The sequence below is a fragment of the Homarus americanus genome, unplaced genomic scaffold (genome assembly GCF_018991925.1).
Source record: "Homarus americanus isolate GMGI-L3 unplaced genomic scaffold, GMGI_Hamer_2.0 scaffold51826, whole genome shotgun sequence".
NCBI lineage: Eukaryota > Metazoa > Arthropoda > Malacostraca > Decapoda > Nephropidae > Homarus > Homarus americanus.
In genome coordinates, this window is record NW_024747794.1 from 759593 (window position 1) to 780367 (window position 20775).

The window sequence follows — 20775 nt, forward strand, 5'->3', positions numbered from 1 at the left end:
CAAGATAATTAGAAATGCAGGACAAAGAGAGTCTCCTGGTAACTCATCCACCTGCATACGTGTTACAGGATGTTGTATTTTAATTCATGCTAGATACAAGTAATAATAATAATAGTAATAATAATGTGAAATAATAATTCTAGTGAGACACGTTGCTAAGAAATAGAAGTGTGAAGTCGTAAAAGAATAAGAGGTAGGGAGGTGTAATGCGACAGGTAATAGCTCTTTACCTCACCTTCATAATAAATAGGTAATAATCCCGGGGGTAATAAATTATTATCGCGTGGTAGCTTTTTTTTCTTATATTATTGTGGCATAATCATTATCTTCATCATCATCATCATCATTGTTTTCTTTCTCTCTCTCTTTCTATGAGTAACTTTTATTCTAATTTATCTGTTTGGATAATTTGTCCATCTTTATTGTCTGTTCTATGGTTTGCTTATTGTATTTCCGACGGTTTAATTTCTCGCACTTCCTCTTTTATTCGTTTATTCATCTTTGTATTAATTTTTATCTCCTTTCTTGAGATTTTTCATTTATCTCTAATCCGTATCAACTTCACCAATAGTTTTTTTTTTTACTTTCATTAATTTTCACCGTAATTTTCCTACTTTCTGACATCTACAATAATCTAACCACACCCTTTGACCTTTATTTAGTAGTCTTATATCATTTATCAATTCTCTCTACCTTATTCAAACTCTTAACTTCTCAATCAGTTATTAATTTTAATTTCTTCCTAATCATGCATATTTTTCTCCTACTTAACTTTCACTAATTGCCTAACTTAATTACTTACTAATATGATAGGGATATTTCTCGCTTCATTCTATATAACAAGGACCTTCACTAATTACTGTTAAGCTAATTGTTTCTCATTAATCCATGCATTCAATCATTGTCTCTTACCTCCATCCAATCATTTCTCATCCTCTCTCCGTCTCTCTCTCTCTCTCCGTCTTTCCACTACTTGAAAATCAATTATTGTGTTATATTTTACGTTTTTAATCTTCCTCATTCCACTCCCTCAACGAGAAAGAGGACAACATTCTTCTCGATAAATAGTTTGGATGCAAATTATTATGTCCTGTGTTACAACAACTTAACTATTTTATGTTAGTTAAATTAGCTAATAAAGATGCAACAAGTATTAAAATTCGATGAATATTTGTGTGTGCCTTTGTTTACGGGGGGGGGTGGGACTTCCCTTGCTTCTCAATACCAAACAAGTAATCAAGGTTGTGAAGGTTGGGATGACTACTTGTTTATATACGAAACATATACGATTAATTGTCTGGTAATAATTAGGTTTTTTCTTTTTTTGCCTGTACGGGACTAATTATATTATCGACTCTGAAACCACCACTACCACTACCAGTTCCACTACCACCAGGTCCACTACCACCACCAGGTCCACTACCACCACCAGGTCCAAGAGGATTTTCACTTATTCCTGTCTCGGAGTCAACTAAGCAAGCATCAACCAACCTTCAACATCATCACAGTTTTATGCCCTTCCAGTTATACACCTTGACATATCAAAACCAATATCTGAAAATTTGGTGCACTGTAGGATGCGGTGTGTGTGTGTGTGTGTGTGTGTGAAAGAATTTCTGATCAGTCGTGTAATTAAATATCGTCCGTCTACCTTCCCTCTCCCATCAACATTGCAGAAGGTAATAATGACAAGCCAAAAGAGTATTAAATATTATAACTCAAATCAGATTATGTAAGGGAAAATTATGCCTGTGATCATTAAACTTGTACTTAGGGGTCTGTCTGGTTTCTTTGCCATGTACAGTATACTGGAGGGAGTTTGGTTCATCCGAGGGACAATAAAGGGTATTGAACTCCTACATCGGATACTCCAGGATCTTCGACTGTTCCTTCAGGGTACTCCAGCGTCCACGGACCTTATAGAGGATAATCATGGGTCCTGGGGTCCTATACAGTATAATTAAGGTCATTAGGCTCCTCCTGAATAAGTACAAGGATCTTAGATTTCTTCTGAGGAGCCAAATACCCCGTCATTACTCTAGGTCCGCTAACATGTGTTCAATGGACAGTTACCTTCTACAGAAACACTTACACATTTCAGAACTACTAAAGGACTGCGACCAGATAACCAGAAACTAATACCATCTTCCGTAACATTGTATTGATATAATCTTTTGTAATTATGTTACTTCACATGATAGTAATGGCTGATTTAACGTTTTTAGTGAATGTTTAACTAAAACTACCCTCTTAAGATAATCCTATTTTTTTTTACTGTAAGGTGAAATTACTATATTGTCGCTTTAGATAGTGAAATGTAGAAGTATGATTTACAAGTGACCGTGTGAAGGGATCAACGACCTTCTGTAGGCTATTATCGTGACTAATTTACACACGTCTAGACTCTTAAAACTTCTTAGGAACTGATTTGTTGAGCCTGGTGTTGGTGGATGTCTGAATATTCTAACGTGATGGAACGTTTTCACATCATATAGCGTCAGATGTACTTAAAATCAATTGAAGGTAATGAATACTAATGAACATTCCGTATGTCTCGTCTCATAACATCTGGCTTTAGATGGAGATAATTATACACCCGGCTTTGTTAGATAGTTATAAATACATTGTTAATTTACTAAAGTACTACAGACGCAGTTTATAATCTCTTCTTTAATGAGGATTTGTTCTTACAAGTTTCTAAAACACCCTGAGAGATCATTAGGTTTGCGTGCGGCTTTCATTTATTGGGCCGAATGCAATAGATACAATTAAAGTTATTCCCATGAAAATAAAAACAATGCAAATCGTATATAACCTTGACCTTGGACTAATTTCGACTGTTTAAAAATAAAGTTAAAGTATAAAAATGACTAGTCTAAGTTATTGCCTTAAACTAGCAGAGTGAAAACTAAGTAATACCAAAAATAACACAAAAACATCAACATACTGTATATAGCAATAATACCTTGAAGAGTTTCGCCAAGTGATTAGTGAAACAGAAACACAAATATATCCGGTGACTTTCAGCCTCCCTAACTACCTCAAAATCACACATTTCTTGGCGCGAAAACATGAGCGATGATGGAAAGCTGTGACGGCCAGGTGTGGACTTGGTAAACTCTGTCGTAATCACTCAACCCAGGCGTATGTGACCTGGTTCCCGCTGGTAGTGATTTAACCTCGAAAGGCATAAGAACATACGAATGGAGGAAACTTCAGCGGGGCTATTGGCCCATACTAGGCAGTCCCATGTATACACCCAACCTTTGTTTGAAGCTATCCAGCGTATTCGAGTTTACGTATCTCGCTGGTGGGAGCATTGAATTATTATTATTATTTTTTTAATAGCTTTTAATTGTTTATGATCAGTCCTGACGAGAGTTACTAAAAAAAAAAATCTGAAGGAAGGATGCATGAAGTACCTCCTGGGCGAAGGGCAGTGCTCCGGGGCCTAGGAGGACAACGCCCTCAGAAGCTAAATGGTTTTAATAATGTATGACAGGAGGACAAATATTTATCCCCTTGGCAGGTCAGCTTATTAACATGTATGTGCCTGTGTATAGGGGATTACTGTGTTGTCTGGGGGAAAATGATCAGTGTAATATGATGTACGGTGACGGTCAGTGAATAATAATAACAATAATAATAATAATAATAATAATAATAATGATAATGATAATAATAATAATAATAATAATAATAATAATAATTTGTGTAATAATGTAAATTAACTACCAGCTGTCCTCAGAAGTGCCACCAGCTGCCCTGAGAAATGCCACCAGCTGTGCTAAGTAGCGCTTCTCTTCCACTAATAGCAGATGGCTGTTCATCTATTCTGCAGTGTTTAATCTATTAATTATTACTCAACATTGCATTAACCAAGTGTATGAATATTAAGCACACACGGATGAGCTTTGTGAATTAATTTTATGTAATAGAGAAAACTTCAGAATGTCACCTTCCGTTGGAGCACAGACTAAACTTGGAAGTAAGATTTTTATAATCACGGCAGCCATCTGGCGAAATTAAACAAAGATGAAGCAGTAACCTGTTCGTCTACAATGTGATGTACAGAGGCTCTTAGTCGAGTGTACGGCCACTGAAAACTACCCCCTTTGCACTTTACTCCCACTACTTTTCAGTCTATTTTGAACAGTTCAAAACTCGAAACAATGAAGCATCACTCGAATCAGTTTCATAAAAAGGAATATCATTGAAACAATACTCGAGGCACGCTTCATCAGTTGAACAACGAGTGTCTGTACAGATGTTTTTTAAAAATATGCGAGTCAATAGGGCAAATATTAATAACACTGATAATATAACAATATACTGTATATACGGTAACATTATCGTAAACGGAATGCCGTCCTGCTAGAGGACTGCTTGAGAGCTTTATGGGTTCGAATACCGTAAGACAACCATAATCATACCTCTGGTTCACTGTATTTTGGTGATCTGTCGGTGTCATATCTGCAAGTCTGTCGAAGTAATCTGATGGAATGTCGATTTATAATAAGATGGTGTCAAAGGTTATGAGGCAGTGGTATAATGCAAAATATTGTCTATATACCTCGTATTATGAATTTCCGTGGGAGTCAGTGTATAAAGTTTGTTTGTTTTCCACAAGTGTTTATCCTGTCGGTCTCGCATAATATTTCATCAATAAATAAGATAATTAAATGCAGAGACCAAACAGTTGGCTGTGTTGTGTGTGTGTGTTCAGACACTGAGTTAGCTCGTGACGCAACACCCCTTTATCATTACTTTTGCTTCTCCTTTTTTCATCTTCGCATCTTGACGACTGTCAGGTTGGACTCTTGTCCCTAGTTTTATACACAGGATTTGCACTGATATAAAAATTATTAATCTGGCTGAGAAAAAGTTGAAAATCCAGACGATTGGCGACGAGTTCAGTCATGGATAATTTTGGATTTTCAGAAGTGACACGGGATAAAAACTTTGGGAACCTGAGTCTGACCTGACCACCAGACGGGGGGATCAAGGCTTTATCTCACAGGCCCTGGTCCGATCTTAAAGGCCGGGGTCCTTCCCTCAAGTCCCAGGTCCGATCTTAGAGACCAAGACAAGACTCGTGGTCACGGTTTGAGCTATGGAACAACAGGACCAATGCTTGAATATTTATGGTCATAAGCGAAAGATTTATAGCCCACGAACCTAGCACCCGTAAAGATGAGTGTTTATAATACTAAGCGAACGAAGTAAGATTTGCCTTTCGTGATCAAAATATCCGACTCGATATTATACTTGACTCCATATGTATTTTCCTGTTCTTACTTACTACAATCTTTTACTTTAAGTCATCATCATCATTATTATTATTATTTGTATTATCGTCCTCGGCATCATCATCATCATAATCGTCTTCATTATCATCGTCGTTGCTGTTATCATTACTCTCCATCACTATCGTCTTCTCACCTCACACAACTCTTTGCGTCTCTGTAAAAAACACGTGTTATTTTGCTCTCCCGGCGGTGGCTCTCGCGACGCACCAAGTTCCCCCTCCTGCATTACTGTGTGCAATTCTCCGGAAATATCCAATCGAGTTTAGAAGAAGCGTACGGAACAAACCTCACCAACTTATTCCCAAACTTTACCCAGAAAATAATTGGAGTGATATTCTGTGTGTGTGTGTGTGTGTGTGTGTGTGTGTGTGTGTGTGTGTGTGTAAACTTAATATACGTTTTAATTTACATCTATTAAATGCAAAAATTTCTATGCGTGTATCTGCATATATTCCTACAAGAATGTATTGGGTTAATGTGCAATGAATCAAGGTGATCCTGTCAACGTTATTATTAGCTGTCAACGTTTGCAAAGACAGATATCGGTCAAGGGTCGTATAGTAATGGAGGATGGTCAAGGGTCGTATAGTAATGGAGGATGGTCAAGGGTCGTATAGTAATGGAGGATGGTCAAGGGTCGTATAGTAATGGAGGATGCAATAACAGCAACGTTGCCTCAGTATTTACGAGGCAGGATATGGCAACACAACAGGACCAGTTTCCATACTGATGATGCCAATGGATAAGTGATTTGTGTGTGTTTTATTGTATAATAATAAGTGGCGTCCTCACCGGGCAGGGTGAAACTATGGGCAAGTTTCTTTACGCCATTTGCCTCTGTCTACCCAGCAGTAATTGGGAACCTGGGTGTTAATCTATTTGCGGATGGTATTCCGGGGTAATGGTTAGCCAGTGCAGCTGGCGAGTTGTCCGGTCTTCTCGGACTATTCCATGACACTGGGTCATGTAACTCGTTAACTCAGGGTGTGGTTGTGTTGGCGACAGCTTCTACACCTTAAAACACCTAGGTGGCCCAGGGCCGGCCGGCCATCGTTACACGAGGGGCAACCATTATTACTATAATTATAATTATTATTATTATTATTATTTATTATTACCATAATAACAGTAGATATATGCTAAAACAAATAAATAAATAAATAAATAATAAAATATGAAAATTTATTATTGAAGTTACTCATTAATTTATAAAACTAACAACTACAGCTATAGATAAATAAATAAATACACGAACAGATGAAAAAATAAATAATAAAATACAAATTTCTATCTTTCATTTACAATTATTACAGCAGTGGGTCGGCGCCTGACCTCAGCTTGACACACTCATGTCAGTTAAGTTAAGGCCACATCAAAAAATAACGTTCGCTAAAGTAAATCCCATTTCAGGTCAATATAAAGGATAATTTACCAGGTATGTTTGAGAAAGGAGAAGCATCGTTGAAACTTACTTTCAGATCCAATTAATTCGAGGATGTGTGAAGGAAAGTGTCAGACGCAGAGTAAATTAACATTAATGAATGTTCCGACTAACAACACCGAAGGCACTGCATTAAAAGTTTAGGAATCACTCAATCAGTGCGAGTACTAGCACAGAAGAGGTCAAGTCCTGTTATGTTTAATTCAGCATCGTCGAAAAATCCTGTTAAAAGTGATTTGAATTCCATTAAATTAATGTCACCCCAGAATATCATCTTTATATGCTGTTGGTTAATGCACTAGTTTTTTGGCAGCCTTACCTAAGTACGTGAGTGGTAATTTTAGTGCAGTAGAAAAATGGATTTACTTAACTCTGCAGTATGAACTGATGTGCGGACACAACACTGGGTTTTAGTCACATGTTCGAAAGGGAGATAATCAGGTTTACTGTATTGTGTATAATGGAATAACTTACATAAAGAAAGGAAGCTATTGAGCTTCTGTTTTAGATTACTGCTTGGCGGAGGATTAATACAGCTTTAGGAACAAATCATCAATAAAGTCGGAGGTGATGGCGGGTTCTATCCTCGTCTCTGCCACAAACAATACCATTGTGAGGCCAGATTACGTGATTATCGGAAAAACACCGCTAAAGCGAACCAGGGTCGGCAAACTACAAGTAATACCAAACTCAGCCACTTCTACCTGGACTGAAAAGCAAGTAGTAACTACACTTAGCATTAACGATCACTACAGCTAAATGAAAATAAAAGTAGCACGAATTACGTCGTATTCACCCGAAACGGAATACCGTGTGGTCAATCAGGACGCATATCAGGAACCTCTCTGACCGCCTCCCTGCACAACAGCTACGCTATAAACGTCATTCACTCCGTTATCTATTATAGGCTGATGGCTGCGCTTAATACAAGATCCGTCCCGATCATTTCCTCCGTAATGGATGTTGGACTGAAACACTCTGGGCGGTGGTAAGTGGGTGGGTGGGTGGGTGGGGCCCACTACCCCACGAGGGCCAGTCCTCTAGCGTTGGCCTGGAGGGGTGGCGAAGGGTTCTCCACACCTGGCCTGATGGAGTGACGCGGGTAGCCTTGATGGGTGGAGGAGGACTAATACCACTAATGCAGGTCTGGGGAGAGATCCTGTACTCCTGGTGTTATTCATGATAGTATTGTACATCAGGTGCTAGAAGGACACACATACCGGGAACGTTCACCATACATAAACAAGGCTGGTAAAGGGAGAACGACCTATAGCCTTCAATCTCTTCTATTATAGGTAAAGTGCAATTGATGTAATGGTGTAAATTGATTGACCACGGTTCCTACAACCTACTGGTGGTCTACAAGGAGCCTCACACTCCTTATGTTAATATGGGGACAAGTCCTATAACTGAGACGTTCATTGAAAGGGAGGAGGAACGAGTACCCGTACGATAGCTGTTGGTACTGGGGAGATGCCTGTACCACGGAAGAAGTTTTGGAGGAGACTGCTAATTTTCTTATCATCAAAGAGGTTTACTTCAGACGAGTCCTCTATCCACGTGGAAGGATTCGATGTATATTGCACATACGGGAGGTTGATGGCGAAGGATGGAATATCACCTCGTTCACTCCCTACAGTGAAGGAGGATGAGGAAGAGAGGAACAATCAAGGATAATATACTATACAATTATTTTCTATCTCTACCCCCATCTTCATCCTTCCTTTCCCTCTCACAAAACAAAACCGGAGGCTGGATCATACACCCGAACCTGTGTATTACTGGGCAGGTGAGGGCGACTGGGTGGTGCTGGGGTCGCCATCCTGGGAGGGACGGACTGTACCTATACTATACCCAGGCTGGTGAGCGCCCGGGTGTAGATCTTCACGGGTGTAAGCCTTTGATACGCCAGCTTTACAGAGGCTTTAAACTCTTTGTTTTACGAGTCTCCTCTTTATTTAGAACAGCGTGACCGTACTCCACTAATTACTGTTATGTCCTTCTATCTTACTGTTCAGTGATAGTGACCGTATACACCCCATATGGCTCTAATTATCTAATATATCGAAAGTTAAAATAAATAATAATAGTAAAATAAAAAATACTATAGACAAAAATATCTCAACCTAATCAAGTTGGTGAACTCTAACTAAATCTCTTCTGCTCCTCCTCCTCCTCCTCCTCCCCCCCTCCTCCTCCTACCCTCTTCCGTTACTCTCCCAGACACACCCTCTCCCCCCTCCTTCCCTCCTCCTCTGACTCTCTCGCTCCTTTCTCTCTAAAAGACTTCCTTCACCGTGGTACTCCTCCTTCCTTCCCTCCTCTTACATCACTCCCCCGACTCTCCCCCTCACTCCTCTCCTCCGTTGGTTTACCCTCCCCCTCCTCCTCCTCTTACAGGGATGGAGTTGGCTATATTGTAGTGGAAGTGGTTATATGAGGGTGGAGGAGACCTTAAAGGGGTGGAGGAGACCTTAAAGGGGTATAGGAGACTTCAGTGCGGTGGAAATGGCCAAATGGTGGCAGGGATGGCCATACAGAGTGGCCTTATAGGGGTTGAAGTGACCTTATAGGAGTGGAATTGGGCTAACAGAAGTGGCAGTGGGCATTTAAGGATAGGAAGTGACCGCACAAGACAGGGATTGGCTTGACATAGGTAGGTCCGGTCTGAAAGGAAATTCGTATTACAAAGTTGATCCGACAAAGTTTGATCCGGGAAAGTTATAAGAGGAATGACTCTATAAACAACGGTGGTTCTGACAGTAACGTTTGAAAGATTGGCAGAGGGGGTTGGTCAGACACTAGTACCGATGGCCTTATCTGACCAGTGTTAAAGTTTTCTGATAGAGTAGGAAATGATCTGAAACAGGTGATGTTAGGCTGACATGCGAGGGAGAAATTTGGCAGGAAAAAAAAAGTTAAAACACTGGGAATTATACAAGATGTTATCGCTGTGTTGGGTGAGCTATAAGGATGGACGAAATCATTAACATCTTTACACATACTGATTATGGTGTCCAAGTGCCTTCATTACTTCCATCAACGTGTACTATATGATTAAGTGAGAAAGAAAATGCATTAAAGAGATGCTATGCTGGACCACATAACCCCCTAAAAAAATGACAAGTTGGCTCGAGTTCAATATGTAATAAATATTTCTGGATAAAATGCCGAACTGAATTTCTTTTTACTGGTGTGCGAAAGATACGCTAATACTAATATTATTGACTTACAAGACGAGCAAATTATTTTTTAAGCAGGTAACAACAGATTGCTCAAAACAATCTTTGTTAATCATGTTGCGACAGAGTTAAACTACACACCTGATACGTGGTAGAGACAGTACACCCAGGTAGACTAAACATGACAACACGAATGAATAAATGACAAAAAATATATTTACGGCATTGTAAAGAAGCAATATATATTCTTAGTGAAATTTTTTGAATAAATTAAAGTCACTGAAGATCCAGGAACAGTCTGCAGGTTATGCTTGAAACATGATAAAAAAAAGCAGGAACAAATAACAAAATAAGCGTGTTGCAGAGTTCCCTGGCCGCTGCAGTACGCGTGACATCCACCAGCATCTGCGACATGCAACTTTAGGCGGTCACCACTTGCCACGCATCCATAAACCACCAATGTGTATCCAGATTACCAAAAGTCCTCACGGTACATTTCTTCCCATGAACTATCGATGCAAAAACAACAAAGTCAGGACAATTTTCACCGATTTGTTGTGTTATTAAAAACAAAGACTATTTTAGGAAAAAGTCAATATTTTTCCTTTCTATTTTACCCAAAATTTGTCTATAAAAATGATTTATTAAGGACAATTTCAGTGTAATTCAAACACCAGTTTAGTCACCTGAACTATCCATGCTGGTGTTCTCACGACTAACTGGAAAGAGGATACTCTTATAACATTTAAACTCATGAACAAAACAGGCACAGTTTAATGTCACACAATATCCCGCTGCTACTCCCGTCTTATACGTCGATAAGAATGTCTGTTTTAATTTCGTTATGTATTTTTTTTTCATTTTTACCGCGTCTCATACTTTTTAAACTTGCATGCGGTATGAGCGAATAACACAACACACATACATACATATTGTGTTCTTTCCAAACATGCATTACAAAAGTTTCCTGTGTCCCAATAATGAGATACTACATTTGGGTTGCAAAGGTCTGGTTGATTAGTTTGAACCTTTTTCTTGAAGAGGTTACTCAAGGTCTCGAGCTATCTTGGAACTTTTCCTGAAGGAGTCATGCAATTTCATATGAAAGTCGAATGAGGAGGTTAGGAGTTTTGGCGAAGAAGGGCTTTGTACACAGGGGAAAGAGGGAGAGTGGGAGAGGACGAAAAGGGAGACAGGGAAGAGAAATGGAGAAGAGGAGAGACAGGGAAGAGAAATGGAGAAGAGGGGAGAAGGAGGAGTGATAATCGAGGTGTAAGCGACAGACACACACATACACCAACAACACTACCGGTGGTAAGAGAGAGGAAGGGTCTTTGTCCTCTGTGTCAATACCCAGATCATCCACCCTCAACGTTTGATCCCTAAGTGATAAAAGGGATTACCAGGTGGTTGACTCAAAAGCTCTCTTAGCAAGCAAGGACCAGCGTAAAGATTAACCATTACATCTTTAACCCCAGTCCATATATCTCACCTTTCTCAACGCGAATCTAGAACAGCATTATTAGCAAAACTATAATCTGGTGAATAACAACGTAGACCTTACCAAGACTAGAGCTAAGATTATCCCCCTTCTAGATGTGTTCTATTTAATGTTCCTCTAGAGACGATCACTTCCCGGTCCTGTTGTAAAACGCTATAGTTATTATTGTAATTTTAAGTGACTATTCTTACATTATTTTTTTTTATATTTGAGGCGATTTCGTAGTTTTTACTTTGGGGTATGGTGGTATTATGGTAAGAGAGAAAAGAGAAAGGGAAGAGAGGAAAGAGAAGAGAGCAAGAGAGAAGAGAGCAAGGGAGAAGAGTGTTTTATTAGCTAGAATTCTCTCCCATTGTGTCTACATATTCCTTAGATATTTTTAGGGGGAGATTTTCTCTTGTCACGAGGGAGTATATTTATATTTTCTTCTTTTATTTTCTTTTTTTTTCTTACACGTCTGAGATTATTCTTGAGTCGTCCTTTTTAACTGTACTCTCAGCTGGACTTTTTTTTTATACTCAAAACTATCCAACTTATCTCATGCAGACCCCAAAACTTTTCGAGACAACTCCCTCTTGAGTCTGAATTACGCTCAGAATTTTCCCTGGAGATGCATCCTCACCTCCCACCCCCCCTCCCCTCCCACAAGTGCGCTTCTCTTCCTGTTAGATCTGGTGCAGTTTATAAATCTCCTCTGGTAGCTGACAGTCTTTGATTCTCCCCCTTTTGGCTGACATTGTCTTTGATTCTTCCCTTTGTAGCTGAAACTGTCCTTGATTCAACCCTTTGTAGCTGAAACTGTCCTTGATTCAACCCTTTGTAGCTGAAACTGTCCTTGGCTCAACCCTTTGTAGCTGACACTGTCCTCGATTCACCTCTTGTAGTATAACTGTGTACTTCTGTTCTTTCTTTTATATTTTATTCCTGTTATTACACTATTCATTTCCATTGCTTTATTAGGTGTGTTTACTTGGGCTAAAATATCTTTCACTTTCAAAAATTATCTCATGTCTTTTTTAAGCACATAATTATTCGTTACCCTAAACTCACTTGCTTCATTTTTTTCCCCTCGTTTTGAAACTTTTTACTTTTCATCAACTAGGTATTATCTTCCCAAACTTGGTGTTTTATTGTCGGTATAAAGTTTAAGTCCAACGCTATTGTTCCATGCCACGCTATTGTTAGACTCACACTGAACACTGATAATCGGGCGAAAAGAACAAATCTCTTCATATCACGTTTACGAAATATGCTATTATTATGAGGTACATTGTATACCTTGACTGGCGGATGCTAAGAATAGACAGGTAATCACATTTCAGGTGTTTTTATAGTACTAATACGAGTATATACTGTACAAACTATACTTACATACTAACGTAGTGACACTTTAATGGAGCCAGGAAGCTGGAGAAGCGATCGTGTGGCGTAGCTTGGTGGTGGGGAGTAACGCCAGGCACTAATGATCACTAACTGGCAATGTTTAATATCATACAGGCAAAATCTCTGTCTTTGTATACAAATTTAAAACCAAAGTAGAGTATTGTACAGCAACACAAGGAAGATGAGGTCTAATTCATCCCAACACTTAGAGAACATTTCTATTCTTACTCTGGGCGGTACAGTAACTGGGCTCGGCTAAGTTTGGGTCATTATGCCGGGACACACGCAAGACCTGGACTTCCTCACATTGACCCCGCCACCACACGCCACATACACTGTACATCTTAAGCTTCCGCGTCTATTTGTTTAGTTTATCGTGAGTGCGAGCTGTGACCTCCTCCTCCCCTTCAACTCGTAGTCGCCCTTATGTTGTGTGTCAGTAGAATATATTAATGTTTCTCCATATTAACGAAAGGGTTATACATATCAGTTAACTATACGAAAATCGCGAAAGAACTTACGAATTTGTCTTCATACTTATAATAGTAAATACAGATGGTTCTATAAATTGAAAAGAGAAATAAACCAGATAAATTATCTAAAAACAGAACTGAAAACACGAATAGCTAATTATTTTACTGTGTCAACGGCTGGGGGCGAATAATTATCCCCAAACGATAGGAGTTAATTATCTTAATAGAAAAGATGTACAGATATTTTCTGATGTTAAAAATATTAATCTTTCTTACATTACAGATGAAATTTATGTTTTTTTTATGAATTAGACTTTGAGACTCCCATCCCAAATCAATCTAAAATTGAGTTAAGTATATCAAAAGGCGGCACCAACGCCCCCAATACCTCATCAGCTCTCAGCAGGCCTGGGGCAAACTGCAGACGAGCCGGTAATCGTCTCGAAATTAATATCTTGAGAAATGCTTTTGATGTTGCCTTCCCCGTCAATCCCACTCACAAAGAATACAGAGCCTGGCTTGGTAAAAAGTACTAGATATATATTTTACTCTTTTTTGTATAATTGTCACATAAAGCTTAAATTAATGTTTACTATTGCAATTACGACTGAATTGCAACATAATTTTACAGCATTATGCAGTACGACGTGAGGTAAGTAATCTTATAAGATCACCTGTACACTAAACACTTCTTCTCTCTACCAGACACAAGTAACCGGTAATAAACTGTTTCAATATCTCTGTGAACTTAAAATATAACAGGTGAGGGTATGGAAGGTCCTCCCTTGAGATGTTCTAACTTGGTAGTTCAAGAACAGTACGTGAACTTGACCTCTAGTTGATCTCATCCATGATCAATAACTTAACAGATGATCCCAGGAAGTTTGAAGGTAATATCTGGAGGCACTGTTGTTCCTTGTCTGGATGTACCAAAGTGCCTGAAGTGGATAGGTTCTCTAACACGGTTCAACAAATCTTCGTTCATACATAATATACGACAACCTTAAGGAACTAGAAATAATATTATGTCTGATTTACAAGTCTCTGGACCAATTACAAATAAACAAACAAAAAACAAGAACAAACAAAATAAAGAACTAAAGTCTCAAGATTTGTCAATTTCTCGTGAGTTAACAATCAAGAACAATAAATGGCTGACGGTGTAGACGGTATAATTAAGCGTCGTCCTTAATTTCATATAACTATTTTTTTATTCACGAAATAACAAAACGTCATTACCAGTATTGGCTCAGCTATAAGAGTATATAACGACGGTGTGAGGGAGTCGTGACGCCCTGGTGTGTGACATAACTGCAGCTGTCGTCTAGTTGGGAAGTTGGTCTAATTGATGGATAAGATATTGGTTTATCGATCAGTTGGTAAGTGAGCCTTAATGACTGTAGGAGCTGTGGCCCATTACCAGAAAGTCCTTTACATTTCTTTGATGGCTGAAGGATTTCTAATTCATAAGGAGGCTTAAAGTGGATGTGTAATTAATTTATGAACGGCACAAGCCTGTAGAGGGAGGGCCATACAGGGTTCAATAATACCGGTAATAATAAATATAGTTTAGACTTAACTCAGTTTACACCAAAAAACAAACATTGAGTTGCGTGGAGTGGGTTCTGATATAGATATTATTATTATTATTATTATTATTATTATTATTGCTGCGGATTTCTTATGCCCTCGCTCAAAGATGGCAATAGAGTGTGTGTGTGTGTGTGTGTGTGTGTGTGTGTGTGGTGTGTGAGTGAGTGTGTGTGTGTGGGTCGTTTACATTGCATGAATATCATCTACGATTTCTTAAGTCAAAAGATTTTGAATCGTGAATATAAGTGCGTATTGTAATAAAGATTATGTAGGAAAATTATAAGAGACCTAACGTAGCCATAAAGATATTCCAGACATATTTAGTGTTATTGTTACTATAAAGTCATGATGCTGTGTTCCTCTGCACAATACTCTACTCTTACGGTCTAATTCGAAAAGAAAAACAAATCTAAAGTCTGGGAGAACTTCACTGCGCTAGCTAAATATTCCAGTGACAGAAATGATGGCACAAGACGGTCGTCCCAGAAAGTGTGTCATCTTAAGAAAAAAATCTCAGCGTCCCAAGAGTTAAGAGGAGCAGCCAAGAAGGGACCTTAATGATGCTTGATTTAAAAGTCTGTTATTTACCCCAACAGCAAATACTCTTAATCCCGGATGCTAATGCCTTTCACGGGTTAATCCGCTCGCCTGCCGCTGCACTTACTCGTCTAGACCAACCAGGCCAATCTAAAAACAGCAAAGTTGTTGACACACAGAAATGGCTCGCTTTTGAACTGTGAGAGCAAGAGAAACCCACAAATGTTTTAAGGACGAAAATCTCTGGATGAAGAAATGCAGAAGCCGGCTCTAGTGATGACGTCGTTTAGCCTCCGTGTACGCCAAGCTAACGAATGAGGTCTGAGAGTTAGTAAGTTCACGCAGGAGTGTTTGTAGGAACGTGTTCATCCCTCCCAGCAACCCCACCCCTCCCAGCAACCCCACCCTTTCGCACATTACTACCCCCACACCACCAAGACACAACATATAGACACGTAAACCAATAGGGTGGGTGGGCTTTTGGCGGGCGGGCGGGCGGAATCGTCACACCCACAACACAACAGTACTGAACAAAGCAGCTCTCCGCTCTAGGTTTTAGACGTTCTTAACAATTAAGGTCATTTGCAACGTTCAACAAAACACAATTTGATCAGATACTTTGAAATTTTGGATAACGTGAAGATTAGGCCCCCAGTTTATTTTACCCGAGGATTAAACAACCTAACGCTACTTGATGGGGGATTAGGTTAAAGCAAGATTAAGGTGGTTAATCTTAAGGTAAAATCAGGTGGGAGTTAACCTTCAAGTGATCTATGGTTTGTGGTGAAAGCGAGAGGCTCCGGCGTCCACAATAATCCCTGCCTAGGTGGTGTTACTTTACGACCAAATTTTTTTTTCTTGATCTTAAAAGAGTTTACTATCCTATTTATACTGACCATAAGGACTTAACGACCTATTTTTGTGTTGATCCTCGACAATGAATGACCCATTATTTACTGATCTTATAAATGTAATATATCTTTGGTGTGTTTTTATATTTGTTCGTAAGGAGTTTATGATCCTATTATTCATTGGGGTGTCAAATACTCTCACCAAAAACTTCTTGAAGGCTATAAACACTAATGCAATCTGAAAAATGAACGAAGAATCTGAAACCATTCTGCTCATTCTCACATCCATCGTGCCCAGGTATACATAACCCGGTTTTATATTGATCTTAAAGGAGACGATCCCCCTATCATCTTATGGAGTTTATGAAATATTGCCTATTGATCTAAAGTTTTTACCACCATAATCCGATTTGATCTTTAGGATTTGATGACAATGTTATTTATTGATCTGAGGTTAGACCTTACGCAGTTAGACAACAGCTTCCTTAATGTCGTGACCTAATCTAGCAATCGCCTCCTCCCCTCAGTTATTATTGTTCATTTCTCCGTCGGCTATTTTTACTCACACTCCTGATAATTGCTTCTACACAAGTCATAGAAAACGGACTTAGCCTAGCCTAGCCTAGCCTACCCTAGCCTAGCCTAGCCTAACAGGCTAAAGAAGTACTTGGGTTCATACAAAGGAGTGTTAGTTACAAGACTAGCGAGGTCATCCTAAAACTATATCTTGCGCTTGTGAGACCTCACTTGGATTACAGAGTTCAGTTCTGGTCACCGTACTACAGAATGGATATAGAAAGAATACAGAGGAGAATGACAAGACTAATCCCGGGCATTAGGAACCTTGAGTACAGAGACAGGTTAAAGCATCTTAATTTGCACTCCCTTGACAGACGTAGAGTGAGGGGCGATATGATCGAGTTGCATTAATGGAAGTCAGGATTAAACAAAGGTACTCAAACTATCCAACCAGGAGCGAACTCGTAACAATGGTTTTAAAATACTCAAATTTAGATTTAGGCGCGAGATAGGTAAACATTGGTTTGGAAATAGAATAGTGGATGAGTGGAAAAAGTTACCAAACATCATCATTAACTCGAATACGCTGGATAGCTTCAAACATAGGTTGGGTTGATATATGAGCTATAGGGGTTGGGTGTAAATGGGACAACCTAGTGTGGGCCAATAGGCCCACTGCAGTTTCCTCCATTCTTATGTAACCTAACCTAACATATGCAGTATCATATCCCGAGAGCATGGAGCTATTACTCTCTACACTTAAGATTATATATTTATCCTATACCCATTTGCATATCCCTCCCCCATACACACTGTTATATATTGTGCTTAAATCCCCATAAAAAAGTTGCCCCCATTTTCCTTAATATTTTATCCTTATACTCAATTATATATCAACCTTAAACCTATATTATATTCACCACACATTCATCGACTTTATATATGACTCACTATTATATCACCCCAACGCTTCTTGTATAATGCTGTTATTTTGTCCCTATACTTCATCAGACATGTACATCTAAACACTCCTATGGGACTTCCTTCACACCTCTATCAATATAACGCCTCGCTCTCTATCGCTCCTCAGTATATATTGCCCTCCACAACTAGTACTGTATATTGCCTCTTAACTCCATTCTGGTATTGCCCCATAGTCCTTTATATATTGTACTAAAACCTTTTTATATAATGATATATAGACCTTGTATATCTTATCATAGGATATACAAGATCTATATATGGCAATTCCTATAGGACCTATAAGAATTGCCATTTTTATCTACCCGACTATTGCTTTCTACTCCGCCGTAATGAATGAGAGAGGAGGGCGATGGGGAGGAGGGAAGGAGGGGGGAGGAGAGGAGGAGGAGGAAGGAAGTATAGGGACCCCAATTATCGTTTTCTTCCCTCCCTCAGTCTCTTTCATGTCCCTCTTCCTCCCTCCCATCAGCGGTAGGTGAGACGCCTGGTGTACCATCCTCGGCAGACACTTCTAGGCGTCCTACCTCTTGGCGATAATGTATTGGGTCGTTAATTCCAGCTCCTTGCTCCTCACCACCCCTCTTCCTGCCCTCGCCACCCCTCTTCCTGCCCTCTTCCTCCCCTCGCTATCCCTTACTCCCCTTCCCTCCCTATATCTCCTCTCTCCCTACCCTCACCTACCCTTCCCATCCCCACCTCCCATTCCACAGCTGTTAAGCAAGACAAATTACCACACAATGGATTAAGTGTCAGAACCATTCACCCGATGGGAGAAAATTACTGACGAGCGCGATCGATGGTGAGTGACTTTTAGCCTTAAGTGCCGGGTCGAGTGAGAGGGGGGGGGGCGGTAAGTGGGGTGGGTGAGTGGGGGGTGAGTGGAGAGGGAGTGTGGGTGGTGGAGTCTGGGTGAGAGGAGGAGTGTGGGTGGGAGGGGGAGGCTGGGTGGGAGGATATGTGGATGCTGACTGGAGGAGATGAAGGAGATGAAGTGTGGGAATAATGAGTGGGGGAGATGATAAAGAGAAGAGTGATGGTGAGGGAGTGTGAGGGAGGAAGAAGGAAGAGAAGGAGGAAGAGTAGGAGTGTCAAAGAGGAGGAGGAGGATTGTGGGAAGGATTGGTGATTTAAAGACGACACGAGATAGAGAGAAGAGAGAGGAGAGAAGAGAGAAGAGAGAGGAGAGAAGAGAGAAGAGAGGAGAGAGAGAGAGATCAGTTGAGATAAAAGAGGAAGAAAATGGAACGGCAGAGGAGTACAAATTGCTGCTGGATGCAAAAAAAAAAGGAGAGAATTCACACAAAAAGAAAACAGAATACGGAACGCTGGTGAAGAAAAACCAAAGTCGAGATGAATTTTTCAGTTTTCCTTAACTAGAAATTCTGTGATGGCAAACAATAATAATCGCATTATCGTTACCACGTTTAACCTTAACCTAACTAAATCTAATCGTAACTTACCATAAACTAACCCATTCTAGTCAAAGTTAAACAGCAGTCTTGAGCTAATCCAACTTAATCTGTACCCGAACCTTCAACTCAATCTAACCGTAACGTATCTTACACTAACCTAACCTATTATCTCTAAACCTTAATTTAATAAAATCCTAAACTACTAAACTGTAGTAATTATAATAATCAATGTTGACTAATCACAGCCTTACCTAATACAACAACAACCACTCAACCTTATCCAATGCAGCCTTAACCTTAACCTAACCTTAACCTTAACCTAACCTTAACCTAACCTAACCTAACCTAACCTAACCTTAACCTTAACCTTAACCTTAACCTAACCTAACCTTAACCTAACCTAACCTAACCTTAACCTAACCTTAACCTAACCTTAACCTAACCTTAACCTAACCTAACCTTAACCTAACCTAAAAAAACGAAAATAAAGACAAGACAAATTAATAAACTTAATACTTATGTTTACTTACGATTTTGGATTATTTGTTATCACGATAGAAATTCTGTTCAGTAAAACAAAAAGGAAACTGACAAGAAAGATTAGACAGACAGACAGTCAGACACACAGACAGACAGACAGACACACAGACAGACAGACAGACAGATTTTATGGACCCGCAGACGAATAGATAGCAGCAGGAAGGATGGTGTCATCTTTGTGCCTGTCTCAACTCTGAATAAGTGTCAGTCTTGAGTGTCAGTCTTGAGTGTCAGCCTTGAGTGTCAGCAAGTGGGTTAGTACCAACCTGGATGACTGTCAATCATGGATGAGGGAGAAATGAGGTGTGAAGAGTGAGGTGTGAGGGAGGTAGGGATCACGTGTTGGTGCTGGTGACTGTAGGTATGAGTGGTGAGGGAGGACATCACGTGCTGTTGGCTCTAGGCGTGAGGTGAATACGGTGGCACAACCAATGTGGCGCCTCCAAGAACATCCCTGGCAAATATTGTGTAGTCGTAGGGGAATTTTTTATTTATTTTATTTATTATTATTATTATTATTATTATTTTTTTTTTTTTGGGGGGGGGGGGGTACATCTCACCATCAATATTCTTATAAAAACCAAATTACATTATAGGACAAGTCAAGAACAGAAGCATAATAATCAACAATAGATAAACACGATGGAAATTAAACTACGACGATTTATTTCGTCAGATGAAAAGGAAAATATTTGGTATTCAGGGTGACAGAATTTCGGAATATTTCTCCCACAATTTTCGAATAAAATTAAATATATAATTGTAAGAAAAAAAATTAAAATTAAAAGACTGATCAAAATACATATGTACTAAACAAAATACATTTATTTTTATGCAAGACGACAACAATACTGAACACGTAATGATCCACCGAGTGTAAATTTCTGGAGTTGACATTTTTTATGGGCAGGCACCACCGCTCTCCAACCTTCAGGAGATAATCTTTTTTCCTTGTGTCAATCACCGTCTTGATCTCATTAAACTCGGCTCACACCTTAACTCGAACCTGCCACCTGTTACCGCTTCTTGATTGTCAATCGACTCCTTGAC